The 23308-nt window shown below is 38.9% G+C and overlaps 1 pseudogene; it reads left to right on the top strand.

Moving 5' to 3' along the window:
- Positions 1–11076: 11076 nt before the first annotated feature.
- Positions 11077–16338, top strand: LOC149384623 (uncharacterized; annotated as a pseudogene).
- Positions 16339–23308: the final 6970 nt, after the last annotated feature.

Here is a 23308-nt window from a genome sequence, read left to right as displayed (position 1 = left end):
AAATGGTTTAGATGATTTATATTCCCTAGGTGGATATGTGTTTTTATGATGCTTTGCTAATGCACATATTTCACAATGAAAGCTGGAAAGATCTTTATTAATAAACAATTCAGGAAACAATTTTTTAAGATAATGAAAGCTAGGATGTCCTAAGCGAAAATGCAAAAAATAAATCTCATTATTATTCGGACTTGAGACAATATTCAGGCAAGAACTCTCTTGACTTCCCTTATTTGAGTCCGGTTCTGGGTCTAGGATATAGAGTCCGTCACATTCTCTAGCATTGCTAATTGTCTTCCCCGAGTCCAGTTCCTGAAATATGCAATAAGATGGGTAAAAGATTGCACGACAGTTTAGGGCTTTTGTTATCTTGCTAATAGAGAACAGATTACAAGATAAATTTGGGACATGTAGCACTTTAGATAATGGTAGAGAGGTTGAAACATTGATATTCCCTAGACCTGCTATGACTGAAAGGGTTCCATTAGCGATTCTAACTTTCCTATTGCCAGCACACGGTTTATAGGTTGAAAAGCTATTTGGATTTCCTGTCATATGATCACTCGCACCTGAATCAATAATCCAAGTGTCTGTGTTTTTTGAACATGAGTAGGAAGAAGGAATAGAAGATACTGGTTTACCATTTTGTGCGAAAGAACATGAGGGAGTATCGAGGCTGGAATTTTTGGATAGGTTTAGTAGTTTCAGGAGCTGCTCGATCTGATCCGTCGTGAGGTTAAGCTGTTCTGAGTTGACTTGGTCTTCCTGAGAATTCTCGGCACTGATTTGGAAGGCCTTCTCCTTCTTCTTTTTGTCTCCGGCCGGTTTTCCGTGAAGTTTCCAGCAAGTCTCTCTCGTGTGCCATAGCTTTTTGCAATGATCGCACCACGGCTTCTTCTTCTCTCCTTCGTTTCCATTCCCGCGTGAGAATAGAGCAGATGACTCGATGTGGCTCGCAGAATCCCCGGTTGTGTTACTCATGACCTTCCTCCTGTTTTCTTCGAGTCTAATCTCGGAGAAGACTTCTCTCATAGACGGCAGCTGACGTCTTCCGAGAATCCTTCCCTTCACCTCGTCGAGGTCCTTGTTAACACCAGCCAGGAACATGTATACGCGATCATTCTCTTCGCGCTTTTGCTGTCGAGCATAATCAGTCGCACTTTCCCACCTATCATCGTGGCATTGATCTAATTCCTGCCACAAAGACACCATCTCATTATAATAGGTCGTTACTTCCCTTTCTCCTTGTCTAGACTTCAACAGCTTTGTCTTCAATTCGAAGATCTGCGATGAATTGCCCAGATCGGAGTACGTCTCCCGGATTGACACCCAAATTTCATTCACCGTCTTCATGAATAGGTGAGGCTTTGCAATGGAAGCATCCATCGCATTGAGCAGCCACGCCATTACCAGCGAGTTTTCGGATCTCCAAGTGTTGTAGCCATCTTCTCCTGCCTTCAGCGTCTTCACTTCGCCAGTTAGGTATCCTAATTTTCCCTTTCCATCAATCGCAAGTTTCACCGATTGAGACCATTCCAGAAAATTCCTTCCATTCAATCTATGCCCTGTGATGAGCATAGGAGAATGAACGGATGACTAGGATGTTTCCATGGTGTTTCTTTGAGTGATTGAAGATGAGGAATTTTGGCTGGTTGGTGTGTTTTCCATCGGGTGGGTAGTTTTAGAGAGAGGCTCTGATACCATGTAGGTTTTAGGAAGATGAAATTTTGTATATTATTCCACACGGCTGAATAGCCTATTTATACACAAACTAAATTCAATCAGATCCTCTATTCTAGGAAAGGATAAACCAGAATAAAAACTAATTCCTATTTTATCTCTACCTAATTACAGCAGATATACAAGATGATTTCCATGTATCTAAATCCTAATAATACTCGGAAATAAATCAAATCAGTAATTCCTACAGACATCTACTTGAAGTTACTCGAGCTATAATGTTTTCTATGAATGTTCCAAAACGTTTTTGGGTAGAAGCTTTGTTAACTGCTACATATCTAATTAATAGAATGCCAAGTAAAATCCTTAGCTATAAAACTCCCATTTCTACACTTAAAATTTTTTTTCCGCAGAACAAATGTTTCACACATCTAAATCCTAAAATCTTTGGGTGTACTGCCTTTGTACACGTTCATGATCATGCTAGAGGAAAATTGGATCCTAGAGCAATTAAATGCATTTTTCTTGGTTTTTCACCAACTCAAAAAGGTTTTAAATGTTATGACCCTAGCTCGGGTAAATTCTTTGTAAGTATGGATGTCACATTTTTTGAAAACCAACCTTTTTTTTTACAAAATCCCTCTTCAGGGGGAGAATAATATTGAAGAGTGTTTTGGGATTTAAATCATTCTCTGCCTATTTTGGATCTGCCTAATATTTCTAGCCGTGTACAAAATGTCCCAAATGCTCCAAATGGTCAAAATGAAATGTCATCATATAATGAAAATGGAACTGATTCAAATGAGGAACAAATATCTGATTTCCGTGTTAACTCAAGAGTGCAATCAGAAAGTGAAGTTGAAACTCCAGCACTGCCATCATCAGAACCAAACACGGATCAAGGTAATTCTTCTCCTTTCATCTCAAATTCACCCATTCTTGATGAGTCAGCCGAGAGTATAGGTACACTTGAAATTCTAGATGAGCCAATTGCCCTTAGAAAAGGAACCAGAAATTGCACCACTAGACAGGCCGAGAAGTTTCCCATGTACCCCTTGTCTAATTATGTCTTATATAAAAATGTGTCTCCTGCCTTTAGAGCCTTTACCACAAATTTGTTGATTGATGAGATACCTAGTTCTATTTACGAAGCTCTAAGTATTCCTAAGTGGAAAGAGGCTGTTTTAGAGGAAATGAGAGCTTTAAAAAAGAATGAGACTTGGGAACTGACTGTGTTGCCTGCAGGAAAAAGAACAGTTGATTGCAAATGGATATTTACTATCAAGTATAATGCCGAGGGAGAAATTGACAGGTACAAAGCAAGGCTGGTTGCTCGTGGGTTCACTCAAACCTATGGGCTGGATTACGAGGAGACCTTTGCTCCGGTTGCCAAGTTAAACACCGTCAGAGTCCTACTCTCTCTTGCCGTGAATCTTGACTGGCCACTACGACAATTTGACGTCAAGAATGCCTTCCTCAACGGAGAACTAGAGGAAGAAGTCTTTATGCAGCCACCTCCGAGATTTGATTACACGGCCAATGGGAAAGTGCGCTTTCTTAAGAAGGCACTGTATGGACTCAAGCAATCTCCACGAGCTTGGTTTGGCAGATTTTCTAAGGCGATGAAGGATCAGCAATACACGCAAGCCCACAGTGATCATACCATGTTCTACAAACATTCTCTAAATGGTAAACTCGCCATATTGATTGTTTATGTGGATGACATTGTGATGACAGGTGATGATGAGGCTGAACTCAGCAAGTTGACAAGATTCCTAGCTCAGCAATTTGAAGTGAAAGACCTAGGAAGTCTCAAATACTTTCTAGGTATGGAAGTGGCCAGGTCCTCAAAGGGGATTGCAATCTCACAACGAAAGTACGTGCTCGATCTACTCAAGGAAACATGTCTACTCGGCTGCAGACCTACCTCTACTCCAATTGATCCAAATCATAAGCTCACAACGACAAATGATGATGAGGATCCGGTAGACAAGAAAAGGTATCAAAGGCTGGTTGGGAAATTGATTTACTTGGCTCACACACAGCCAGACATTGCATTTGCAGTGAGCCTTGTAAGTCAACACATGCACAATCCATCCAAGAATCATTTAGAGGCTGTGTATCGCATTCTACACTACCTCAAAGGAAGTCCGGGAAAAGGAGTTTTATTCAAGAAGGATGATGGGAGGCAGATTGAAGTGTTCACAGATGCTGACTATGCCGGGTGTTCAGATGAACGGCGATCAACCTCAGCCTATTGTACCTTTGTTTGGGGTAATCTTGTGACGTGGAGAAGTAAGAAGCAAGCTGTTGTGTCTCGAAGTAGTGCAGAGGCAGAGTTCCGAGCTATGGCGCAAGGTATTTGTGAGATCATTTGGATCCGAGGCATCTTAAAAGAGCTCCGGGTTAAGTTCACAGCTCCCATGAAGCTGTTTTGCGATAACAAGTCTGCCATCAGCATCGCCAACAATCCGGTTCAACATGACCGGACAAAGCACGTGGAGATAGATCGTCACTTTATCAAAGAGAAGCTAGAAAGGGGGGAAATTTGCATGCCATTCGTTCCAACATCAGAGCAGCTAGCAGATGTTCTCACCAAAGGGCTTTACAAGACAAAGTTTGAAGACTTTTTAAGCAAGTTGGGCATGATAGATATTTTTGCACCAACTTGAGGGGGAGTGTTAAAGTATTATGTTAATTCCGTGTATACTCTCCAGAATAGTCTAATTAACGTGTAACATTGTTAAAAGGCCCATTAGGTTGATTGTTAGATGGGCTTTATTTTTCTCCTTGTTAGTAAGAGCTGATTAGTGTGTGGGATTAATTCCCTTAGCTGTACACGTTTTTCTTAGCTGTCCTTAGTTGTCAACAGCTGATTATTTGTTTCCTTGTATAGTAGGATTAGGTTTCCTTATTTGTTTATTTCCCTTTCCTTGTAATGTGTATAAATACACGTCTGATGCTAATGAGAAAATATCAATTCCGCACATCTCTTTATCTCTGTTTTAGTTATACAGAGTCTGGAAGTTCTAAGTTTAGTTTAATAGGATCTTCGTTCAGCGTAGTCACATAATCCTTCTCCGTGGGCTTTTTCATTTCTTTAACAACTTCAACACGCTGAACAAGTTCTTCCTTGTCTTCTTGTTCAGTCGGTTGTTCCAACATGGTGTAGATGTTTTCCATAAAATAAATCCACTCTGACCTCCTTTACTTTTGAGTCAAACTTCTTGGTTGTAATTTTTCTTCAACTTGATCTAATCTCTTCACAAGCTTTCTCGTTTCTTTTGAAACCATATCCTTCATTTCACTCAAAACAATATCAAAATCAATTTTCTTTTAATAAAACTAATAACAATCACTCATAAAAACCTTGGAGAGTTCTGCGCTCTGATACCAAATGACGCGATGCTCGTTACGAGAAACACGATTTCCAGCGGAAGGATCATTTTCTCGACAAGTTTGGTGACTCCGCGACCCAACGCCTATAGAGATGCGAACCTTGGAATAATGAAGACGCCACAAACAATGGTGAAAGATCGTTTGATAAGTCGGGGATTGAATGACGCCACGATCGGATGCGAAAGACCGATTGATAAGTCAGTTTGAACGCCACAAGACTCGTCTTGATTAGTTCGATAAAAGTTCGTATAGAACTCAAGAGAAGACTCTCATTTTTTTTTATCAAAATCTGGATCCTTTCTCATTAAAATGAAGATGAATTTATAGGCATGAAACAACCCTTCATGCTAGGAAAACCAAAAGCCTCATTTAAACCCATAAAGACAATGAAAAACGAAATTATAAACCCTTAAGTAATCAGACCACATAATGACACCTCTTAAACCCAATAAATACAACATTTTGAATTCAGCCTACTAATAAAACGAAAATAAACAATTACAATTTGTTTCAGCCAACTAAAAGATACCAATTTAAGGTAAAACTTCATAAGAATCCCAAAAGACATGCCCATTTATAATCTGATAAACAATAAAACGTTTTTGGCTTCTTAACCATCTCTTCAATTTCTTGGATGATGAATTAACCATTTTTTTTCTGGAAGCGTAGATAAGCTTATGCCAAGATTTATACTTTTTCCATTCATCTTGGTTGAAACCATGAAAGTCTTCATTGAAGTCTTGAACTCTGGTATTTGGAATTGGCTGGTTGACATGTCTTGGTTTAGACGCTGCCCTTATCATATCATAATATAAATTCATAAAAACCATATTAAAATTAATTACTAGAATGATTCGATTAATTAAGTATTCAACTAGCTCTGATACCACTTGTTTGTGATTAATGCACCTTAAATAACCAATTAAATGCGGAAAAGAATAATTACGCTAACAAGAGCTAATTATTAACATGGTTATTAAATAAGATCTAGATTACTTAATTAATTAATCATAAGAAACTTCATCAAACAACCATATCATATAAAAAAGGCGAGTTTAAGAAAACTTACAGTTTTAGGCTCATGAACTGAAAGCTATTACAATCCGTCTTCGTCTTGAATGTACAAGCCTCCACATGATCAGATCCGGAACTCCTCCTTCAAGGACTCGATGTGATGACACCAAAGTCTTCTGAAACGTAATCTCTGAGGAAGATAAGACAAAAGAGTGGGCTTTGTTATATCTCACTAGATCTGGAAACGGGGTGTTTCCGATCTTTCTCTCTTATTTCTAAGAATGGAATTGAAGCAATTCCGAGGGGAGGAAGGAGAATCAAGTACACAGCCACAAAGGAGAGTGCGTGGGCGTTTTTAGCTGTATGGCTAGGTTTTAATTTTGCTTCACATCAGACCTCTATTTATAGCAGTTGAAAAGATATCTTTATAGAATATTCCAGAATATTCTAAAAGATATTATTTCCTTTTATTGTGTTCACACTAGTGGATTAAATCTCAGCCATTGGATCTTAACAAGTGAATCCTATTCTTCCTTCTATTTATTCTCGTATATTTTAGGAACAGAAAGATAGAAAAAATACTGGTTACCACACCACTGGAAAAAACGTCCAACACCGTAGGGGGGTAGGCGGTTTTTTTGCTTTTTCAAGGCCCAATAGATTTAAGCCCGTTAAACACTTATTTACTTGTCCAACAATAAATAATAAGTTTATTTACTTGATCTAGCAATAAATAAACAGCTTTACTATAAATACTCTACCGTGTAAGCTAAGACTGAACTCTCCTTTAATACTAGAATTATATTTACTCATCGTAACGAGTGTCCACGGATTTAGTTAATACGTGATCATGACCCTCCAGGTTCTGCCAGTATCGAGAAGTCAATTTGTTCCGTTATACCTTTCTCGTTACATATAAGCCCTAAACATCGTTGCTTCCACAGCGAGAGATTCAATCGAACGTAAGCCAACTTTGGAAGTGTGCACAATCAATCGGTTCTGGAATCAACCCTTAGGTGAGAGAACATAAACATTCTTTCAGGAAGGTAGGATTCCGTATCTGTAAACCACTTTCTTCTACAATCATGTCTTGAGTTCCCAAAACATCCATTTATTCAACTTTCATTGGCGTTTAACGTGAATCAAAGAACCCCGTAACACGACCTAGAAGTCCATGATCACTTCAGGATTAAGATCAAGCGTCATTGTGACCATCATTTGTGACCCTGGCTAGTGTGTCGTAACGGTCCTTAAACGACACATCTACAGGCAAGGTCTGTCCAGGTCGTACAGTTACCACAAGTGCTGAATGCTCCCACTAAGTAACAAAAAAACTCATTATAAAGACTCTAAACTAACCCATTGTTTTAAACAACGAAAATAGCAAATAACTATGAAATCAAACTCAAAATGGGTTTTCTTCAACACTAGTCTAAATAATCAGAATTAGCTCTTGCTCGCTACTCTCGTCTTCTTCGATTCCCATTCTCCTTTCTCTCATCTTTGTATTTCTTCCATTCATTTTCTCTTAAGCCATGAAACTCTTCTTTGAAGTCTTGAACTATTGAATTCGGAATTGGCTCGTTGAAGCGCCTTTGTTTCTTCGCACATGGGATCACATCAGAGAGTATGATATGATCCTCCGAGTAAGGAAACAAAGGTCCTTTAAAGCTTTAATTCCAAATTCAAGGGCTGAAATTTCAACGACTAATTTCATGGTTTAAGCCAAGACGAATGGAAAAAAGTATAAAGCTTGCCATATGCTAATCTACAGCTTTGGAGTCAAAATGATTACCTTATCAATGGAAAAGGATATTTTGAAGCAAAAACTTTATTGCCTTGATCAGATTCAAAAAGGGAGGAACTATTGTGTTACCATCATTATTTCAGCTCCATTTAGTGACTTTTAATGGCCTAAAACTGAAAGGTTACTATTGTTGTGTGTTTTAATTATTCAGGATTCAAATGGTTTTTAATTTTGATTATGTTTAATGGTTGTTAGTGGGTTTTAATCTGTAATAATGTGGTCTGATTACTTATGGGTTCTTAATCATGGTTTAATAATTGTTAATGGGTTTTAATGTGTTACTTTTGATTTTCCTAGCATGAAGGGTTGTTTCATGCCTATAAATTCCTCTTTATTTTAATGAGAAAAGGACCCAGATTTTGATAGAAAAATGAGAGTCTTGTCTTGAGATCTATATGAACTTTATCGCACTTATTAAGACGAGTCTTGTGGCGTTTAAACTGACTTATCAATCTGTCTTTCGCATCTGATCGTGGCGTCATTCAATCTCCGTCTTATCAAACGAGCTTTCACCATCGTTTGTGGTGTCCTAATTATTCTAAGGTTCACGTCTCTTTAGGCGTTGGTTCGCGGAGTCACCAAACTTGTGGAGAAAACGATCCTTCCGCTAGTAATTGTGTTCCTCTCAACGAGTATCGCGTCATTTGGAATCAGAGCGCACATTTCTCCCAGGTTTTTATGACTAATTGGTGATATTTATAATTAAAAGAAAATGGATTTGGATAAGCTTTTGAGTGAAATAAAGGACATAGTTTCAAAAGAAACGACAATGCTTATGAAGAGATGAGAGAAAATTGAAGAAAAATTACAACCAAGAAGTCTGATTCAAAAGAAAAGGAGGTCAGAGTGGATTGTTTTCATGGAAAATATCTTCACCATGTTTGAACAACCGACTCAATCACAAGATGCCGAAGTTGTTGAAGAAAATGAAAGTCTTGTGGAAGAGGAGTTGGTGACTACGCTGATTGAGGAGTCTATTCCCATGAAATGAGAAGATCCATACTTGCAAGCTCCTGATTTTGCGGATACCAAGAATCTGGAAGATGAAGTAATTTCGTTTGAATCGAAGAAGGTCAAGATTTTCTCCTCCATCTCTGAATTCAGCAAAGTGCAAGATTTGAGGACAAATCTTCTCCAAGAGCGAGAAAGTGATACGAACCAACAACCCGGAACCAATATTGGTGCCTTAGCAAACCAGGATCTAAAGTTCGATGACTCCACGACCCAACGCCTAGAGAGACGCAAACCAGGGAATAATGACGACCCCATAAACGAATGTCTGAGTTTGCTTGATAAGTTGGGGATGAAGGCCACAAGGAATACCTTGATAAGTTCAAATATTTCTCAAGAAACGATTAGAATTCTCTCACTTTAAAAAAAAAAAAATTAGTCTGCCTTTATCATTCATGAAAACTCCTTAAATAAGAAAAATACAAAGTTAATTCGGAGTTCTTGGTGGCCTTAACTTAATGGGCCTAGAAGACATTATTTAGGCCTAATAACATTAAAATTAAAAAGGCTAACTTAATACCCAACAGATATAACATTATAAAGCTTGTCATGGGCTGATCTACACCTTTGGAGTCAAAATGATTACCTTATCAATGGGAGAGGATAGTTTTAAGCAGTTAATAAAATGTCGCCGAATTTCCAGGGAATTCGCCTGAAAATTCCATTTCGGTGGTTTAACGGCCGGCGGCAAGCTTTTGTGTCGTTTCCCCGTTTTATGTCGTTGGAAAATCGGGGAAACGGCATGCCGTTTCCATTGTAAACGACCGGTTGATTTCGTTGAACTTGTAGTATAAAACTTGCATATTGATGAGAATCGAGGAGCTAAAGTGGATGCAAGTGATCAAGGAGTTCAAATGGATACAAGTGGACCTGAGATGACTAAAAGAAAACTTTCAAGTGATCCATTAAGTTTGCCTAGTGGGCCTCTCACAAGGTTTAAGGCCAAACAATTCAAAGAGGCTCTAAATGGGCTGATTCAACAAGTTAGCTCATTTGGGCCCAAAGTTGAGGCAAATCTAAAGCAAGAGAGCCTAATTACAATGATTAAGGTTCTACAAGAGTAATCAGAATGCCTAGGTCGTTTTTAGGCATTGGATCCACATTTCTAACAATAAATAAGGCTGTTCACTCTTTTGGGAGTTACTTTTGTAACCACTCAGAATAGTTGGACGAATTTGGGGTGTTTATACCCATTTAGTGTGTTGTTTTGTGTGTTTTTATGTCAAAAACTTTCAGTTTCAATGTTATAAGGGCTGAGAGTTATTTGCATTTAGATTTCAGCTTTTATTACTAGTGTCTTAAATGTTGTTTTTAGAGCTGTTGGAGCAAAACGTTTTTGGCTGATTGTAAAGCCTCTCCAAGGCTATAAATAAGTGTTTAGGAGAATGTAATCACGGACAATTCCCCTTTGAATGAAATATATGTGAGTTTGTGTCTTTCTTGTTCTTGAAAAGACTTTTTGAACTTATCAAGTTTTCTTGTGGCGTTCAGCAACTTGACTTATCATCTTGATTCTTAAGTGATCATCTTGAGTATCTTGGTGTGGCGTCATATATATATTGTAGGCTTGGTTCTTATCTCTCTAGATATTGGGTCAAGTCTCAACATTCTAGTCCTTTGCAGATCTTGGGGTCTTTTTCCAATCATTGTTATTGGGTCTTATCACATTTGTTGGTAAGGATCATATCATTTGGTATCAGAGCTTGGGTTCTAAGGAAAAGTTTGTCTATCATTTATTTTAATATTCGTTTGTGTCATTTCAAGTAAAAAAAAAAAACACAAAAAAAACACAAAAAAGCACAAAAAGTAGGTTTTCCCCATTTTTTTCGCACAACTTTCAGTTTTCTTTGTTTTCTTATCATTATAATTTAAAAAAAAAAAGGAAAAAAAAGGAAGAAAAAAAAAAAGCAAAAAAAAAAGCAAAAAAAAAAAAAAAGCAAAAAAAAAAAAGCAAAAAAAAGAAAAAAGCCAAATGAAGAAAGAATTCAGTCTATCGTTGTAGTATTTTTGTTTGTTTTGTTTTATGGTCTGATTCTAGAATTGGTAATTGAGCATTTTAGTTTACGTAGTGTGGGTTGTTTATCTCATATCTTATCCTTTGCTTTTGAGTCTCGTGATTTGTTGAGTTGTTTCAACTAAATGCGAGGATTGATGGAATAGAAGGGATGGCAGCAAATCATGCACCAAATGTTCCCAATAGACGAGCACAAAGAGCTGAAGAAGAGGGTGATGTATCGGAAGGTGTTGAAGACGAGGTTGCTGAAGATGGTGGAGAAGAGCGTCAACATAACCGGGGCAGGTTTGGGCGTGGTAATGGGAATAGAGAAGCTAGGAGGGGAAGGCCTGGAAGGGATGATGATTTGGGGAGTATAAAGGTGACCATACCATCTTTTCAGGGGAGAAATGAACCTAAAGTCTATTTGGAGTGGGAGCAAAAGATAGAGATGGTGTTCGAGTGTCATAACTACTCGGAGATGAAGAAGGTGAAGCTCGCAGCGATTGAGTTCACTGATTATGCCATAATATGGTGGGATCAGTTGTTGAAAGAAAGGAGGAGAAATAGAGAGCGCACGGTGGAGACATGGGAGGAGATGAAAGCCATCATGAGGCGGCGATTCATTCCAAGTTATTACCATCGGGAGTTGTACAACAAATTGCAGCGTCTAACTCAAGGAATAAAGAGTGTAGATGAGTATTTCAAGGAGATGGAGGTGGCAATGATAAGGGCAAACGTGGTGGAGGACAGAGAAGCAACGATGTCCAGATTCTTGCATGGACTAAATCGTGAGATAGCGGATGTCGTGGAGATGCAACATCACGTGGAGTTGACCGATATGGTGCACCAAGCCGTCAAAGCGGAGCAGCAACTAAAGCGAAGGAACATGGCTAGGAGAGGACCAAGTATGTCGTCAACAAATTCGTGGAGGGCAGCCTCTAGACGAGATGAATTTCAAGCAAACAAGCCTAAATTTGACACTTCGAAAAACGTCGTACAACAACCAGGGGCTACACAAGGTAACAAAGAGGCTAATTCTACTAAAACACGTGATATAAAGTGTTTCAAATGTAGAGGTTCAGGACATATAGCCAGAGAGTGCCCAAACAAGAGGGTTATGGTGATAAACGCACAAGGTCAGCTTGAGTCGGAGGATGAGGAAGATGAAGTAGATGAGGACATGCCACCACTTGAGGATTGCAGCGATGGTCAATACCCAGTCGATGGAGAACTATTAGTGGCGAGGAGAGCTCTTAGTGCACAAGTGAAGAAAGAAGAAAATAATCAGCGCGAGAATTTGTTTCATACTCGATGCTTCGTGAACCGGAAAGTGTGTAGTGTGATTATTGATGGAGGAAGTTGCACGAATGTCGCGAGCAATGAACTTGTCGAGAAATTGGCGCTGCCTACCTTGAAGCATCCACGACCCTACCGTCTTCAATGGCTTAATGATAGTGGAAACATCAAGGTGACAAAACAAGTTCTTGTGGCATTTTTGATTGGCAAGTATGAAGATCAGGTGCTTTGTGATGTGGTACCGATGGAAGCTTGTCACATGCTTTTGGGGAGGCCATGGCAATTTGATAGGAGGGTCTCACATGATGGTTTCACCAATCGATACTCTTTTACTCTTAAAGAGCAACCTGTTACACTTGTACCATTAAGTCCCAATCAAGTTCTTGCTGATCAATTGAAATTACAAACAAAAAGAGAAAAAGAAAAAGAAAAAGAAAGAGAAAAAGAAAAGGAAAGAGAAAAAGATGAAAAAAAGGAATTTGAAAAGAAAGAGAGAAACATGAGTGAAAAAGTTAGTCTCATGGCAAAAAAAAGTGAGATCAAGAGGGCATTATTCACCCATCAGCCCCTTATAGTACTCATGTACAAGGAGGCCTTTTTATGTACTGATGATCTTGGCGGATCTTTGCCGAGCAACGTTTTCTCTCTTTTGCAGGAATTTGTAGATGTGTTTCCGGAAGAGGTACCTCCTGGTTTACCTCCTATTCGAGGGATCGAACATCAAATCGACTTTGTTCCTGGCTCCACAATTCCAAATCGACCAGCCTATAGAAGTAATCCGGAGGAGACTAAGGAACTTGAGCGGCAAGTCAGTGAGCTAATGGAGAAGGGACATGTGAGAGAAAGCATGAGTCCGTGTGCTGTTCCGGTGATTCTAGTGCCGAAGAAGGATGGGACATGGAGAATGTGTGTTGATTGTCGAGCCATCAACAACATCACGGTAAAGTATCGACATCCTATTCCTCGTTTAGATGATATGCTGGATGAATTGCATGGATCGTGTGTGTTTTCTAAAATTGATCTTAAGAGTGGATATCATCAGATTAGAATGAAAGAAGGAGATGAGTGGAAAACTGCATTTAAGACAAAAGATGGATTGTATGAATGGTTAGTTATGCCTTTTGGGTTAACCAATGCCCCGAGTACATTCATGAGACTTATGAACCATGTTTTACGTACTTTCCTTGGACATTTTGTTGTTGTCTACTTTGATGATATTCTGATTTATAGTAAAAACCTTGAGGATCATGTTGCACATCTAAAATTGGTTTTAGAAGTTTTGAGGAAAGAAAGCTTATTTGGAAATCTTAAGAAATGTACATTTTGCACGGATAAGCTTGTGTTTCTTGGTTTTGTTGTAAGTGCTAAAGGGATTGAAGTTGATGAGGAAAAGGTGAAGGCAATTCACGATTGGCCAACGCCTACTTCGGTAAGTCAGGTAAGAAGTTTTCATGGTTTGGCTAGTTTTTATCGACGATTTGTTCGAGACTTTAGTAGCCTTGCAGCGCCGCTAACCGAAGTCATCAAGAAGAACATCCCATTTAAATGGGGAGTTGAGCAAGAAAAGGCATTCAGACTGATCAAGAAAAAATTAACTAATGCTCCTTTGCTTATTTTGCCTAACTTCACTAAAACGTTTGAAATTGAGTGTGATGCTTCAGGTTTAGGAATTGGTGGAGTTTTGATGCAAGAAGGAAGACCAATTGCGTATTTTAGTGAAAAGTTGAGTGGGGCAGCCCTGAACTATCCTACTTATGATAAGGAATTATATGCATTGGTGAGGACTTTGGAAAATTGGCAGCACTATCTTTGGCCTAAAGAATTTGTGATACATACGGATCATGAGTCGTTGAAGCATTTGAAGGGCCAACACAAATTGAATAGACGACATGCAAAATGGGTGGAGTTCATTGAAACATTTCCGTATGTGATCAAATATAAGCAAGGTAAGGAGAATGTTGTGGCAGATGCATTATCTCGCAGGTACGTTCTACTCTCTACTCTAGATTCTAAGTTGCTTGGATTTGAGTACATTAAGGAATTGTATGCTTCTGATTCTGATTTTGGGGCAGCCTTTGAATGTTGTTCTAATGGGGCGAATGGCAAATTTTTTATTCATGATGGTTTTCTATTTCGTGAAAATAAATTATGCATTCCTCATTCTTCATTACGTGAACTACTTGTTAGAGAAGCACATTCTGGTGGTTTGATGGGTCATTTTGGGGTAGCTAAGACATTGGGTATGTTGCATGAACATTTCTATTGGCCCCATATGAAACGAGATGTTGAAAAGATTTGTGAGCGATGCATAACTTGTAAACAGGCCAAGTCTAAACAACAACCACATGGTTTGTATACACCACTTCCGATTCCTAGTGCACCTTGGGTTGATATTTCAATGGACTTCGTTTTGGGATTACCAAGGACTAAGAGGGGGAGAGATTCTGTTTTTGTGGTCGTTGATCGATTTTCTAAAATGGCACATTTTATTGCATGTCACAAAACTGATAACGCCTCAAACATTGCTGACCTGTTTTTCAAAGAGATTGTTAGGTTGCATGGCATGCCTCGCACAATTGTTTCTGATAGAGATGCGAGATTCTTGAGCTATTTTTGGAAAACGTTGTGGGGAAAGCTGGGAACAAAACTATTGTTTTCTACTACTTGTCATCCACAAACCGATGGGCAAACTGAAGTGGTAAATAGATCATTATCCACTTTGTTGCGTTCTGATGGAGAATCCCTTCGAGAGAATGAATGGAGCCTCGGATCAAAGCGGAACGAACGTGGAGTCGTCTCGAGAGTCGAAAAACTTGATCAGTTTGGTCTTGAATTTGCAATTTCGGGTGTTGTTTGTGGATTTATGGTTTGGTATAGATTTTGGTCGAATTCAGATAAGGGGTCGTAGAGGTTGTATGGAATGAAAATCGCCACAATAGTTTATGATTCGAACTATTGATAAGATTGGATGAACAAGAACGCCACAAGGAATTGCCTTGATAAGTTCTTCGTTTAGGGCTTAAAATTTCAGAGAACTAATACTCACACACACATAAAATTCGTTTATCCCTTTGGGCTTGACTCTATTTCGGATTATTGCCTTGAGTTTGGGCTGAGATCATGTTGACGATTCTGGGCTCTTCTATGGCAATATTTTGGGCTCCAAATTTGTGAAGTAGGCTGGTCACTTGCTCTTTGAATCTCTTGGTTCGGGCTCGCGTCATTGGGCCCTCCGGTGTATCCTTGATTGAATGCGAATGCATGTTCGTGGTGATGTCCTCATCACGTTCTATCATTCAAAAGAACCTGAAAGCTTGGGAAGATTGTTTGCCACATGTTGAATTTGCATATAATCGTAGTGTTCACTCTGCAACTAAGTTCTCTCCTTTTGAAATTGTTTATGGTTTTAATCCAATAACACCTTTGGATTTGATTCCTTTACCTATTGGTGAGCAAGTTAACTTGGATGGGAAAAAGAAGGCAGATCTTGTGAAACAGATTCATGAGAAGACAAGGCAAAACATAGAGCGACGGACTGAGCAATACGCAAAGAATGCCAACAAGAGCCGCAAGAAAGTGATTTTTGAGCCAGGGGACTGGGTTTGGTTGCACATGAGAAAGGAGCGATTCCCTGAGCAAAGGCGTTCCAAATTACTTCCAAGGGGTGACGGACCATTCCAGGTTTTGGAGCGCATCAATGACAATGCCTACAAGCTTGACTTACCTGGTGAGTATGGTGTTAGTGCAAGCTTTAATGTTTCTGATCTATCATATTTTGATGTAGGTGATGATTTGAGGACAAATCGCTGTCAAGAGGGGGAGAATGATGCGAATCGAGGAGCTAAAGTGGATGCAAGTGATCAAGGAGTTCAAATGGATACAAGTGGACCTGAGATGACTAAAAGAAAACTTTCAAGTGATCCATTAAGTTTGCCTAGTGGGCCTCTCACAAGGTTTAAGGCCAAACAATTCAAAGAGGCTCTAAATGGGCTGATTCAACAAGTTAGCTCATTTGGGCCCAAAGTTGAGGCAAATCTAAAGCAAGAGAGCCTAATTACAATGATTAAGGTTCTACAAGAGTAATCAGAATGCCTAGGTCGTTTTTAGGCATTGGATCCACATTTCTAACAATAAATAAGGCTGTTCACTCTTTTGGGAGTTACTTTTGTAACCACTCAGAATAGTTGGACGAATTTGGGGTGTTTATACCCATTTAGTGTGTTGTTTTGTGTGTTTTTATGTCAAAAACTTTCAGTTTTAATGTTATAAGGGCTGAGAGTTATTTGCATTTAGATTTCAGCTTTTATTACTAGTGTCTTAAATGTTGTTTTTAGAGCTGTTGGAGCAAAACGTTTTTGGCTGATTGTAAAGCCTCTCCAAGGCTATAAATAAGTGTTTAGGAGAATGTAATCACGGACAATTCCCCTTTGAATGAAATATATGTGAGTTTGTGTCTTTCTTGTTCTTGAAAAGACTTTTTGAACTTATCAAGTTTTCTTGTGGCGTTCAGCAACTTGACTTATCATCTTGATTCTTAAGTGATCATCTTGAGTATCTTGGTGTGGCGTCATATATATATTGTAGGCTTGGTTCTTATCTCTCTAGATATTGGGTCAAGTCTCAACATTCTAGTCCTTTGCAGATCTTGGGGTCTTTTTCCAATCATTGTTATTGGGTCTTATCACATTTGTTGGTAAGGATCATATCACATATATTCCACGAATGTCGACGAATTTCGGCGACTAAGTTACAGAAGAAGAAGAAGAAGTTACGGAAGAAGAAGAAGAAGAAGAAGAAGAGAGAGAGAGAGATGTATACAATCTTGCGTAATATGTTGGTGGATATAAAAAAATTATCTTCCATGCGTCAGTACTCAGTACAACTCAGTCTTCAACCAATTGGCAATTGTATACAATCTTCTCTCTCTCACGTGGCTGAGAGATTGTAGTCAACCAATTGTATACTAAAGTAATAATACAAAGCCTGACACAATGAAATGGATAAATAATACAACTAATTGCATACTAAAGTATTTTAAAATGTATTGCAATTTATCAGTAAAAATTATATCAAATAGCCATTCACAATGAAATGGATAAATCAACTGATTAAAAAATAGTCAAAACATTAAAAATTAATTTTATTATTAAGATATATTAACTTAAATTATTAAATTAATCGAATTAATGATATATTTAATTAGTACATATACATAAACAAATATTATAACTTGCATATCATATATTTTTAATTTTAAAAATTGAAAAATATATATGTATATATTTTAAATATATTTTACCACATTTTTTCCGTTCGGTTTTCCATCGGCACGTCGGTTTTCCATGGAAAACGGCATTTCACTTGCCCTTTTCCACATTTTGTCCGTTCGATTTTCCATCGGCATGACGATTTTCCATAAATCAGGAGTCTCGAAACGGCAACGAAAACGACATTTAGTTCCTTGGTTTTAAGCAAAAACTTATTGCCTTGATCAGATTCCAAAAGGGAGGAACTATTGTATTTACTATCATTTTTTCAGCTCCACTTAGTGACTTTTAATGGCCTGAAACTGAAAGGTTACTATTGTTGTGTGTTTTTATAATTTTACTGGGTTCAAATGGTTTTTAATTCTGATTATGTTTAATGGTTGTTAGTGGGTTTTAATGTGTAATAACGTGGTCTGATTACTTATGGGTTCTTAATCATGGTTTAATAATTGTTAATGGGTTTTAATGTGTGACTTTTGGTTTTCCTAGCATGAAGGGTTGTTTCATGCCTATAAATTCCTCTTCATTTTAATGAGAAAATGACCCAGATTTTGATAGAAAAATGAGAGTCTTCTCTTGAGTTATATATGAACTTTTATCGAACTTAGACGAGTCTTGTAGCGTTCAAACTGACTTATCAATCGGTCTTTCGCATCTGATCGTGGCGTCATTCAATCTCCGTCTTATCGAACGAGCTTTCACCATCGTTTGTGGTGTCTAAATTATTCCAGGGTTCGCGTCTCTTTAGGCGTTGGTTTGCGGAGTCACCAAACTTGTGGAGAAAACGATCCTTCCGCTAGTAATCATGTTCCTCGCAATGCGTATCGCGTCATTTGGAATCAGAGCGCACATTTCTCCCAGGTTTTTATGACTAATTGGTGATATTTATAATTAAAAGAAAATGGATTTGGATAAGCTTTAGAGTGAAATAAAGGATATAGTTTCAAAAGAAATGACAATGCTCATGAAGAGATGAGAGAAAATTGAAGAAAAATTACAACCAAGAAGTCTGATTCAAAAGAAAAGGAGGTCAGAGTGGATTGTTTTGATGGAAAATATCTTCACCATGTTTGAACAACCGACTCAATCACAAGATAAGGAAGAACATTCTTAACATGCCGAAGTTGTTGAAGAAAAGGAAAGTCTTGTGGAAGAGGAGTTGGTGACTACGCTGATTGAGGAGTCTATTCCCATGAAATTAGAAGTTCCATACTTGCGAGCTCCTGATTTTGAGAATACCAAGAATCTGGAAGATGAAGTAATTTCGTTTGAATCGAAGAAGGTCAAGATTTTCTCCTCCATCTCTGAATTCAGCAACGTGCAAGATTTGAGGACAAATCTTCTCCAAGAGCGAGAAAGTGATACGAACCAACAACCCGGAACCAATATTGGTGCCTTAGCAAACCAGGATCTCAAGTTCTATGTTTCCGCGACCCAACGCCTAGAGAGACGCGAACCATGGTCGTATTCAGAGATGGGGGAGAAAATGTTGACCTTCTTTGATTCAAATGAAATTACTTCATCTTCTGGATTCTTGGTATCTTCAAAATATCCTCACCCATTGATAAGGTAATCATTTTGACTCTAAAGGTGCAGATCAGCCCGCGTCAAGCTTTATGCTTTTTTCTTTGTGGGGGCGAGTGCAGTGAGGAAAGCTTTTTATGCCAACCAGCTAATGATTTTAATTTTGTATAAGGAGGCTGCATTATTCACTAACCCAAGCGGCAAGATCCTACCTGCTGCCATTGTCTCAGTTTTGTAGGAATTCAAGAATATTGTGGTGAAAGAAATGCCAACAAGACTACCACCGATTCGAGGCATTGAACATTAGATTGAACTCATACCCGGCGCATCTCTTCCCAATCGACCAGCTTATCGAACAAATCCAGAGGAGAAAAATGAGTTGCAAAGACAAGTTGGAGATCTCTTATCAAAAGGATACATTAGAGAGAACATGAGCCCTTGTGCGGTTCCGGTCTTATTGGTTCTGAACAAGGATGGATCACAAAGAATGTGCACTGATTGTCGAGCCATCAACAATATCACGGTAAAGTATCGTTTTCCTATTCCTAGGTTGGATGACATGTTAGATGAGTTGCATGGTGCATGTGTTTTCTCAAAGATTGATTTAAAAAGTGGATACCACCATATTAGGATGAAAGAAGAGGATGAATGAAAAACTGCTTTTAAAACTAAACTTGGGCTGGATGAATGGTTAGTGATGCCTTTAGGCTTAACTAATGCACCTAGCACATTTATGCGACTTATGAATCATGTGTTGCGTTCATTCATTGGTAAATTTGTGGTGGTATACTTTGATGACATACTAATTTATAGCAAAACCTTAGATGATCATGCATTGCATTTGCATGAGGTATTTGTTGTACTGAGACAAGAACAATTATTCGCTAACCTTGAAAAGTGCTCATTTTGCACCGATCAATTTGTATTCTTGGGTTTTGTTGTAAGTTCTGAAGGAGTGCAAGTTGATGAAGAAAAGGTAAACGCATCACAAGTACGGAGTTTTCATGGTCTCGTAAGCTTCTTTCGGTGCTTTGTAAGAGACTTCAGCACGATCGCTGCTCTGCTCACGAAGGTAATGAAGAAGCATGTGGCATTCACATGGGGGCAAGCACAAGAGGCGGCGATCAACAATTTCAAAGGAACACTAATCAACCCTCCTTGTCTTGTGTTACCTAACTTCGATAAACCATTCGAGGTTGAGTGTGATGCATCCGACGTAGGAATTGGAGCACTACTCATGCAAAATTGGCGACCAATTACATACTTTAGTGAGAAGTTGAGTGGGGCGACTCTCAACTACCCCAGTTGTGACAAAGAGATGTGCGCGCTGATTTGAGCCTTGGAGACTTGGCAATACTACCTTTTGCTAAGAGAGTTCGTGGTCCATACTGACTATGATTCGTTGAAGTACTTAAAAGGACAACAAAAACTCAACAAATGACTTTCGCAATGGATGGAGTTCATTGAGCCATTTCCATATGTCATCAAGTACAAAAAGGTAAGGAGAATGTGGTAGCTGATGCCCTTTCTCGAGAAGTGTGATAAGTTGACTTCAGGAGATTGCTTTAGGCATAAAGGGTTTTTGTTGAAGCTTAATAAATAATGTGTGCGTAGTTCTTCTCTTCGAGAGTTATTAGTGAGGGAAGCTTATGGTGGGGGTTTGATGGGTCATTTTGGCATAGCTAAGACTTAAGAAGTAATCCAAGAGCACTTTTATTGGCCTAGGATGGAAGTTTGATGTAGAACGAGTTTGTGGTCAATGTGTCACATGTAGGCAAGCAAAATCTAAGGTTCAATCACATGGTTTATACACACCGTTACCTATACCTAGCTCAGCTTCGGTTGATATCTCCATGGATTTTGTGTTGGGTTTGGCTAGGACAAAGAGAGGTCGTGATTCCATTTATGTTGTGGTTGACAGGTTTTCATAAATGGCCCATTTTATTCCTTGTCACAAAACTGATGATGCTTTTAATGTTGCTGATTTGTTCTTTCGAGAGATTGTTAGGTTACATGGTATGCCAAGGACGATTGTCTCAGATAGGGATACAAAATTCTTGAGTTACTTTTGGAAGACCTTGTGGGGGTAAATTGGGTACTAGATTATTATTTTCTACTACTTGTCACCCCCAAACTGATGGTCAAACAGAAGTAGTGAATCGAACCTTGTCTACTTTGTTGAGAGAAATAATAAAGAAGAACATTAAAATGTGGGAAGATTGTTTACCTCATGTTGAGTTTGCTTATAACCATGTTGTTCATTCATCAACTAAGTTCTCACCATTTGAAATCGTCTATGGTTTTAAACCATTAACCCCATTCGATTTATCTCCAATTCCTATGACTGAGCATTTAAACTTAGATGGAGAAAAGAAAGCGGAACTCGTTAAGAAGATCCATGAGAGAACAAGACTCAACATTGAGAGAAGAATAGAACAATATGCACGACATGCTTATAAAGGCTGCACAAAAGTCATCTTTGAACCCGGCGATTGGGTTTGGTTGCATATGCGCAAAGAGCGTTTTCCAGAACACCGAAAATCAAAGCTGCTACCTTGTGGTGATGGTCCATTCCAAGTTGTAAAGAGGATCAATGACAATTCTTACAAGCTAGACCTCCCAGGTGAGTATAATGAAAGTGCAACATTTAATGTCACTGACTTGTCTCCTTTTGACGAAGATGAAGGGAATGATGAGAACATGACCAGTAAGGAGTCGCAAGCTAAGTATCACATGCCATTAGGACCTATGACAAGAGCTCGCGACAAGAAATTCAAGGAAGAGCTGAACAACCTGATCATGAAGCTCCAAGATGAAGTTGGAGATAAGCTGGAGAAAGAAGGAATCCAAGGAGGCCAAGATACACCATTTAAGAATGTTAGGTATTAAGTTAGCCTTTTAATTTTAATGTTATTAGGGCTAAATAATATCTTCTAGGCCCACTTAAGTTAGGGCAACAAGGAACTCCGAATTAGCTTTATATTTTCCTTATATAAGGAGGTTTCATGTATGAGAAATGAGACTACGTTTTTTATAAAAAAAAAAAAGTGAGAGAATTCTCTTTGTTTCTTGAAGAAACTTATGAACTTATCAAGGTATTCCTTATGAACCATTTTCATCACCGTTCTTTAGTTTTAAAAGAAATAAAAGAAGATTCGAGTGGAAAGAGGCAAGAGAGTGAGAGTTTATCAGAGGGTAAAAGCCAATTACATTGAGTGTAAACACGAGCGAAATTGAGTGATCATCATACTTGAGAGAAACATGTGAGCGAGAGTTTGTGAGGCCTTCACTTTATTACTTCACGAGTGTATTGTTTTGCAGGATTGTAACTATGTCAGAAGCAGGAGACAATGATCAGCCCCCCGTCGTAGCCCAAAATTTTTAAGTGCAAGCAATCTATGGGAAATTTACGCAATTGATGCGACAAGAACTTAATTCGGTTACTGATCGCCTAGATCGAATGGAGCGCGACGCATGCCAAAGGCAGCCCCGAGCCGCACCACCCATATTTCCACCAAATCCTCCGAGACGAAACCAACCAAGGAGGGCTGAAAATGAAGATGATGAGGTGTTTGGAGAAGATGAGTTGGGGGATGATCTTGACAGAATCTCCCTCGAGAAAAACCGATTTGACTGCGGTTGTGACAACATAAGCAACATCAAGATGAAAATTTCTGAATTTCGAGGACGAAGCGACCCCGATGAGTACCTAGATTGGGAGTTTAAGATGGAAAGAGTGTTTGATTGTCATGAATATTCTGAACGAAAAAGGTAAAACTCGCTGCCATTGAGTTTACATAATATGCTGTTGTATGGGGGGAAAAGCTATGCATTAGTAGGGAGTACGGGGGAGTTGCTACCATTGACAGTTGGGGAGAGATGAAGAGAGTAATGCAAAGACGATTTGTGGCAAGTCACTACCGTCGAAAGTTACTCAACAAGTTACAAATTCTGTGACAAGGAAGAAAGAGTGTCGATGTTACTACAAAGAGCTTGAGATGACGCTGATTCGGGCCAACGTCGACGAAGATTGAGAAGCTACTAAGTCAAGTTTTTTGAGAGGCCTCAACCGCGAGATTTCCGACACGATTGAGCTTCATCACTACGAGACATTGGAGGAGCTTCTTCACGTGGCGCTGAAAGTGGAGAAACGACAACAAAGGTGATACGAACCTCGGCCGACGGATCGTCTACAATTTAGGAACGAAGGTGGATCGAATGACGCCACAGACGGATGCGAATGACCGTCTGATGAGTCGGTCTCGAACTCCTACACACACCGCTTTGTAAGAGACTCGAATAGTTCTAAACGAA

The sequence above is a fragment of the Urtica dioica genome, chromosome 9 (genome assembly GCF_054948205.1).
Source record: "Urtica dioica subsp. dioica isolate 48M chromosome 9, U.dioica_male_clone48M_v1_H2, whole genome shotgun sequence".
Classification (NCBI taxonomy): Eukaryota; Viridiplantae; Streptophyta; class Magnoliopsida; order Rosales; family Urticaceae; genus Urtica; species Urtica dioica.
The sequence above is the reverse complement of the archived record's forward strand: the minus strand, read 5'-3'. Positions and strand labels throughout refer to the sequence as shown.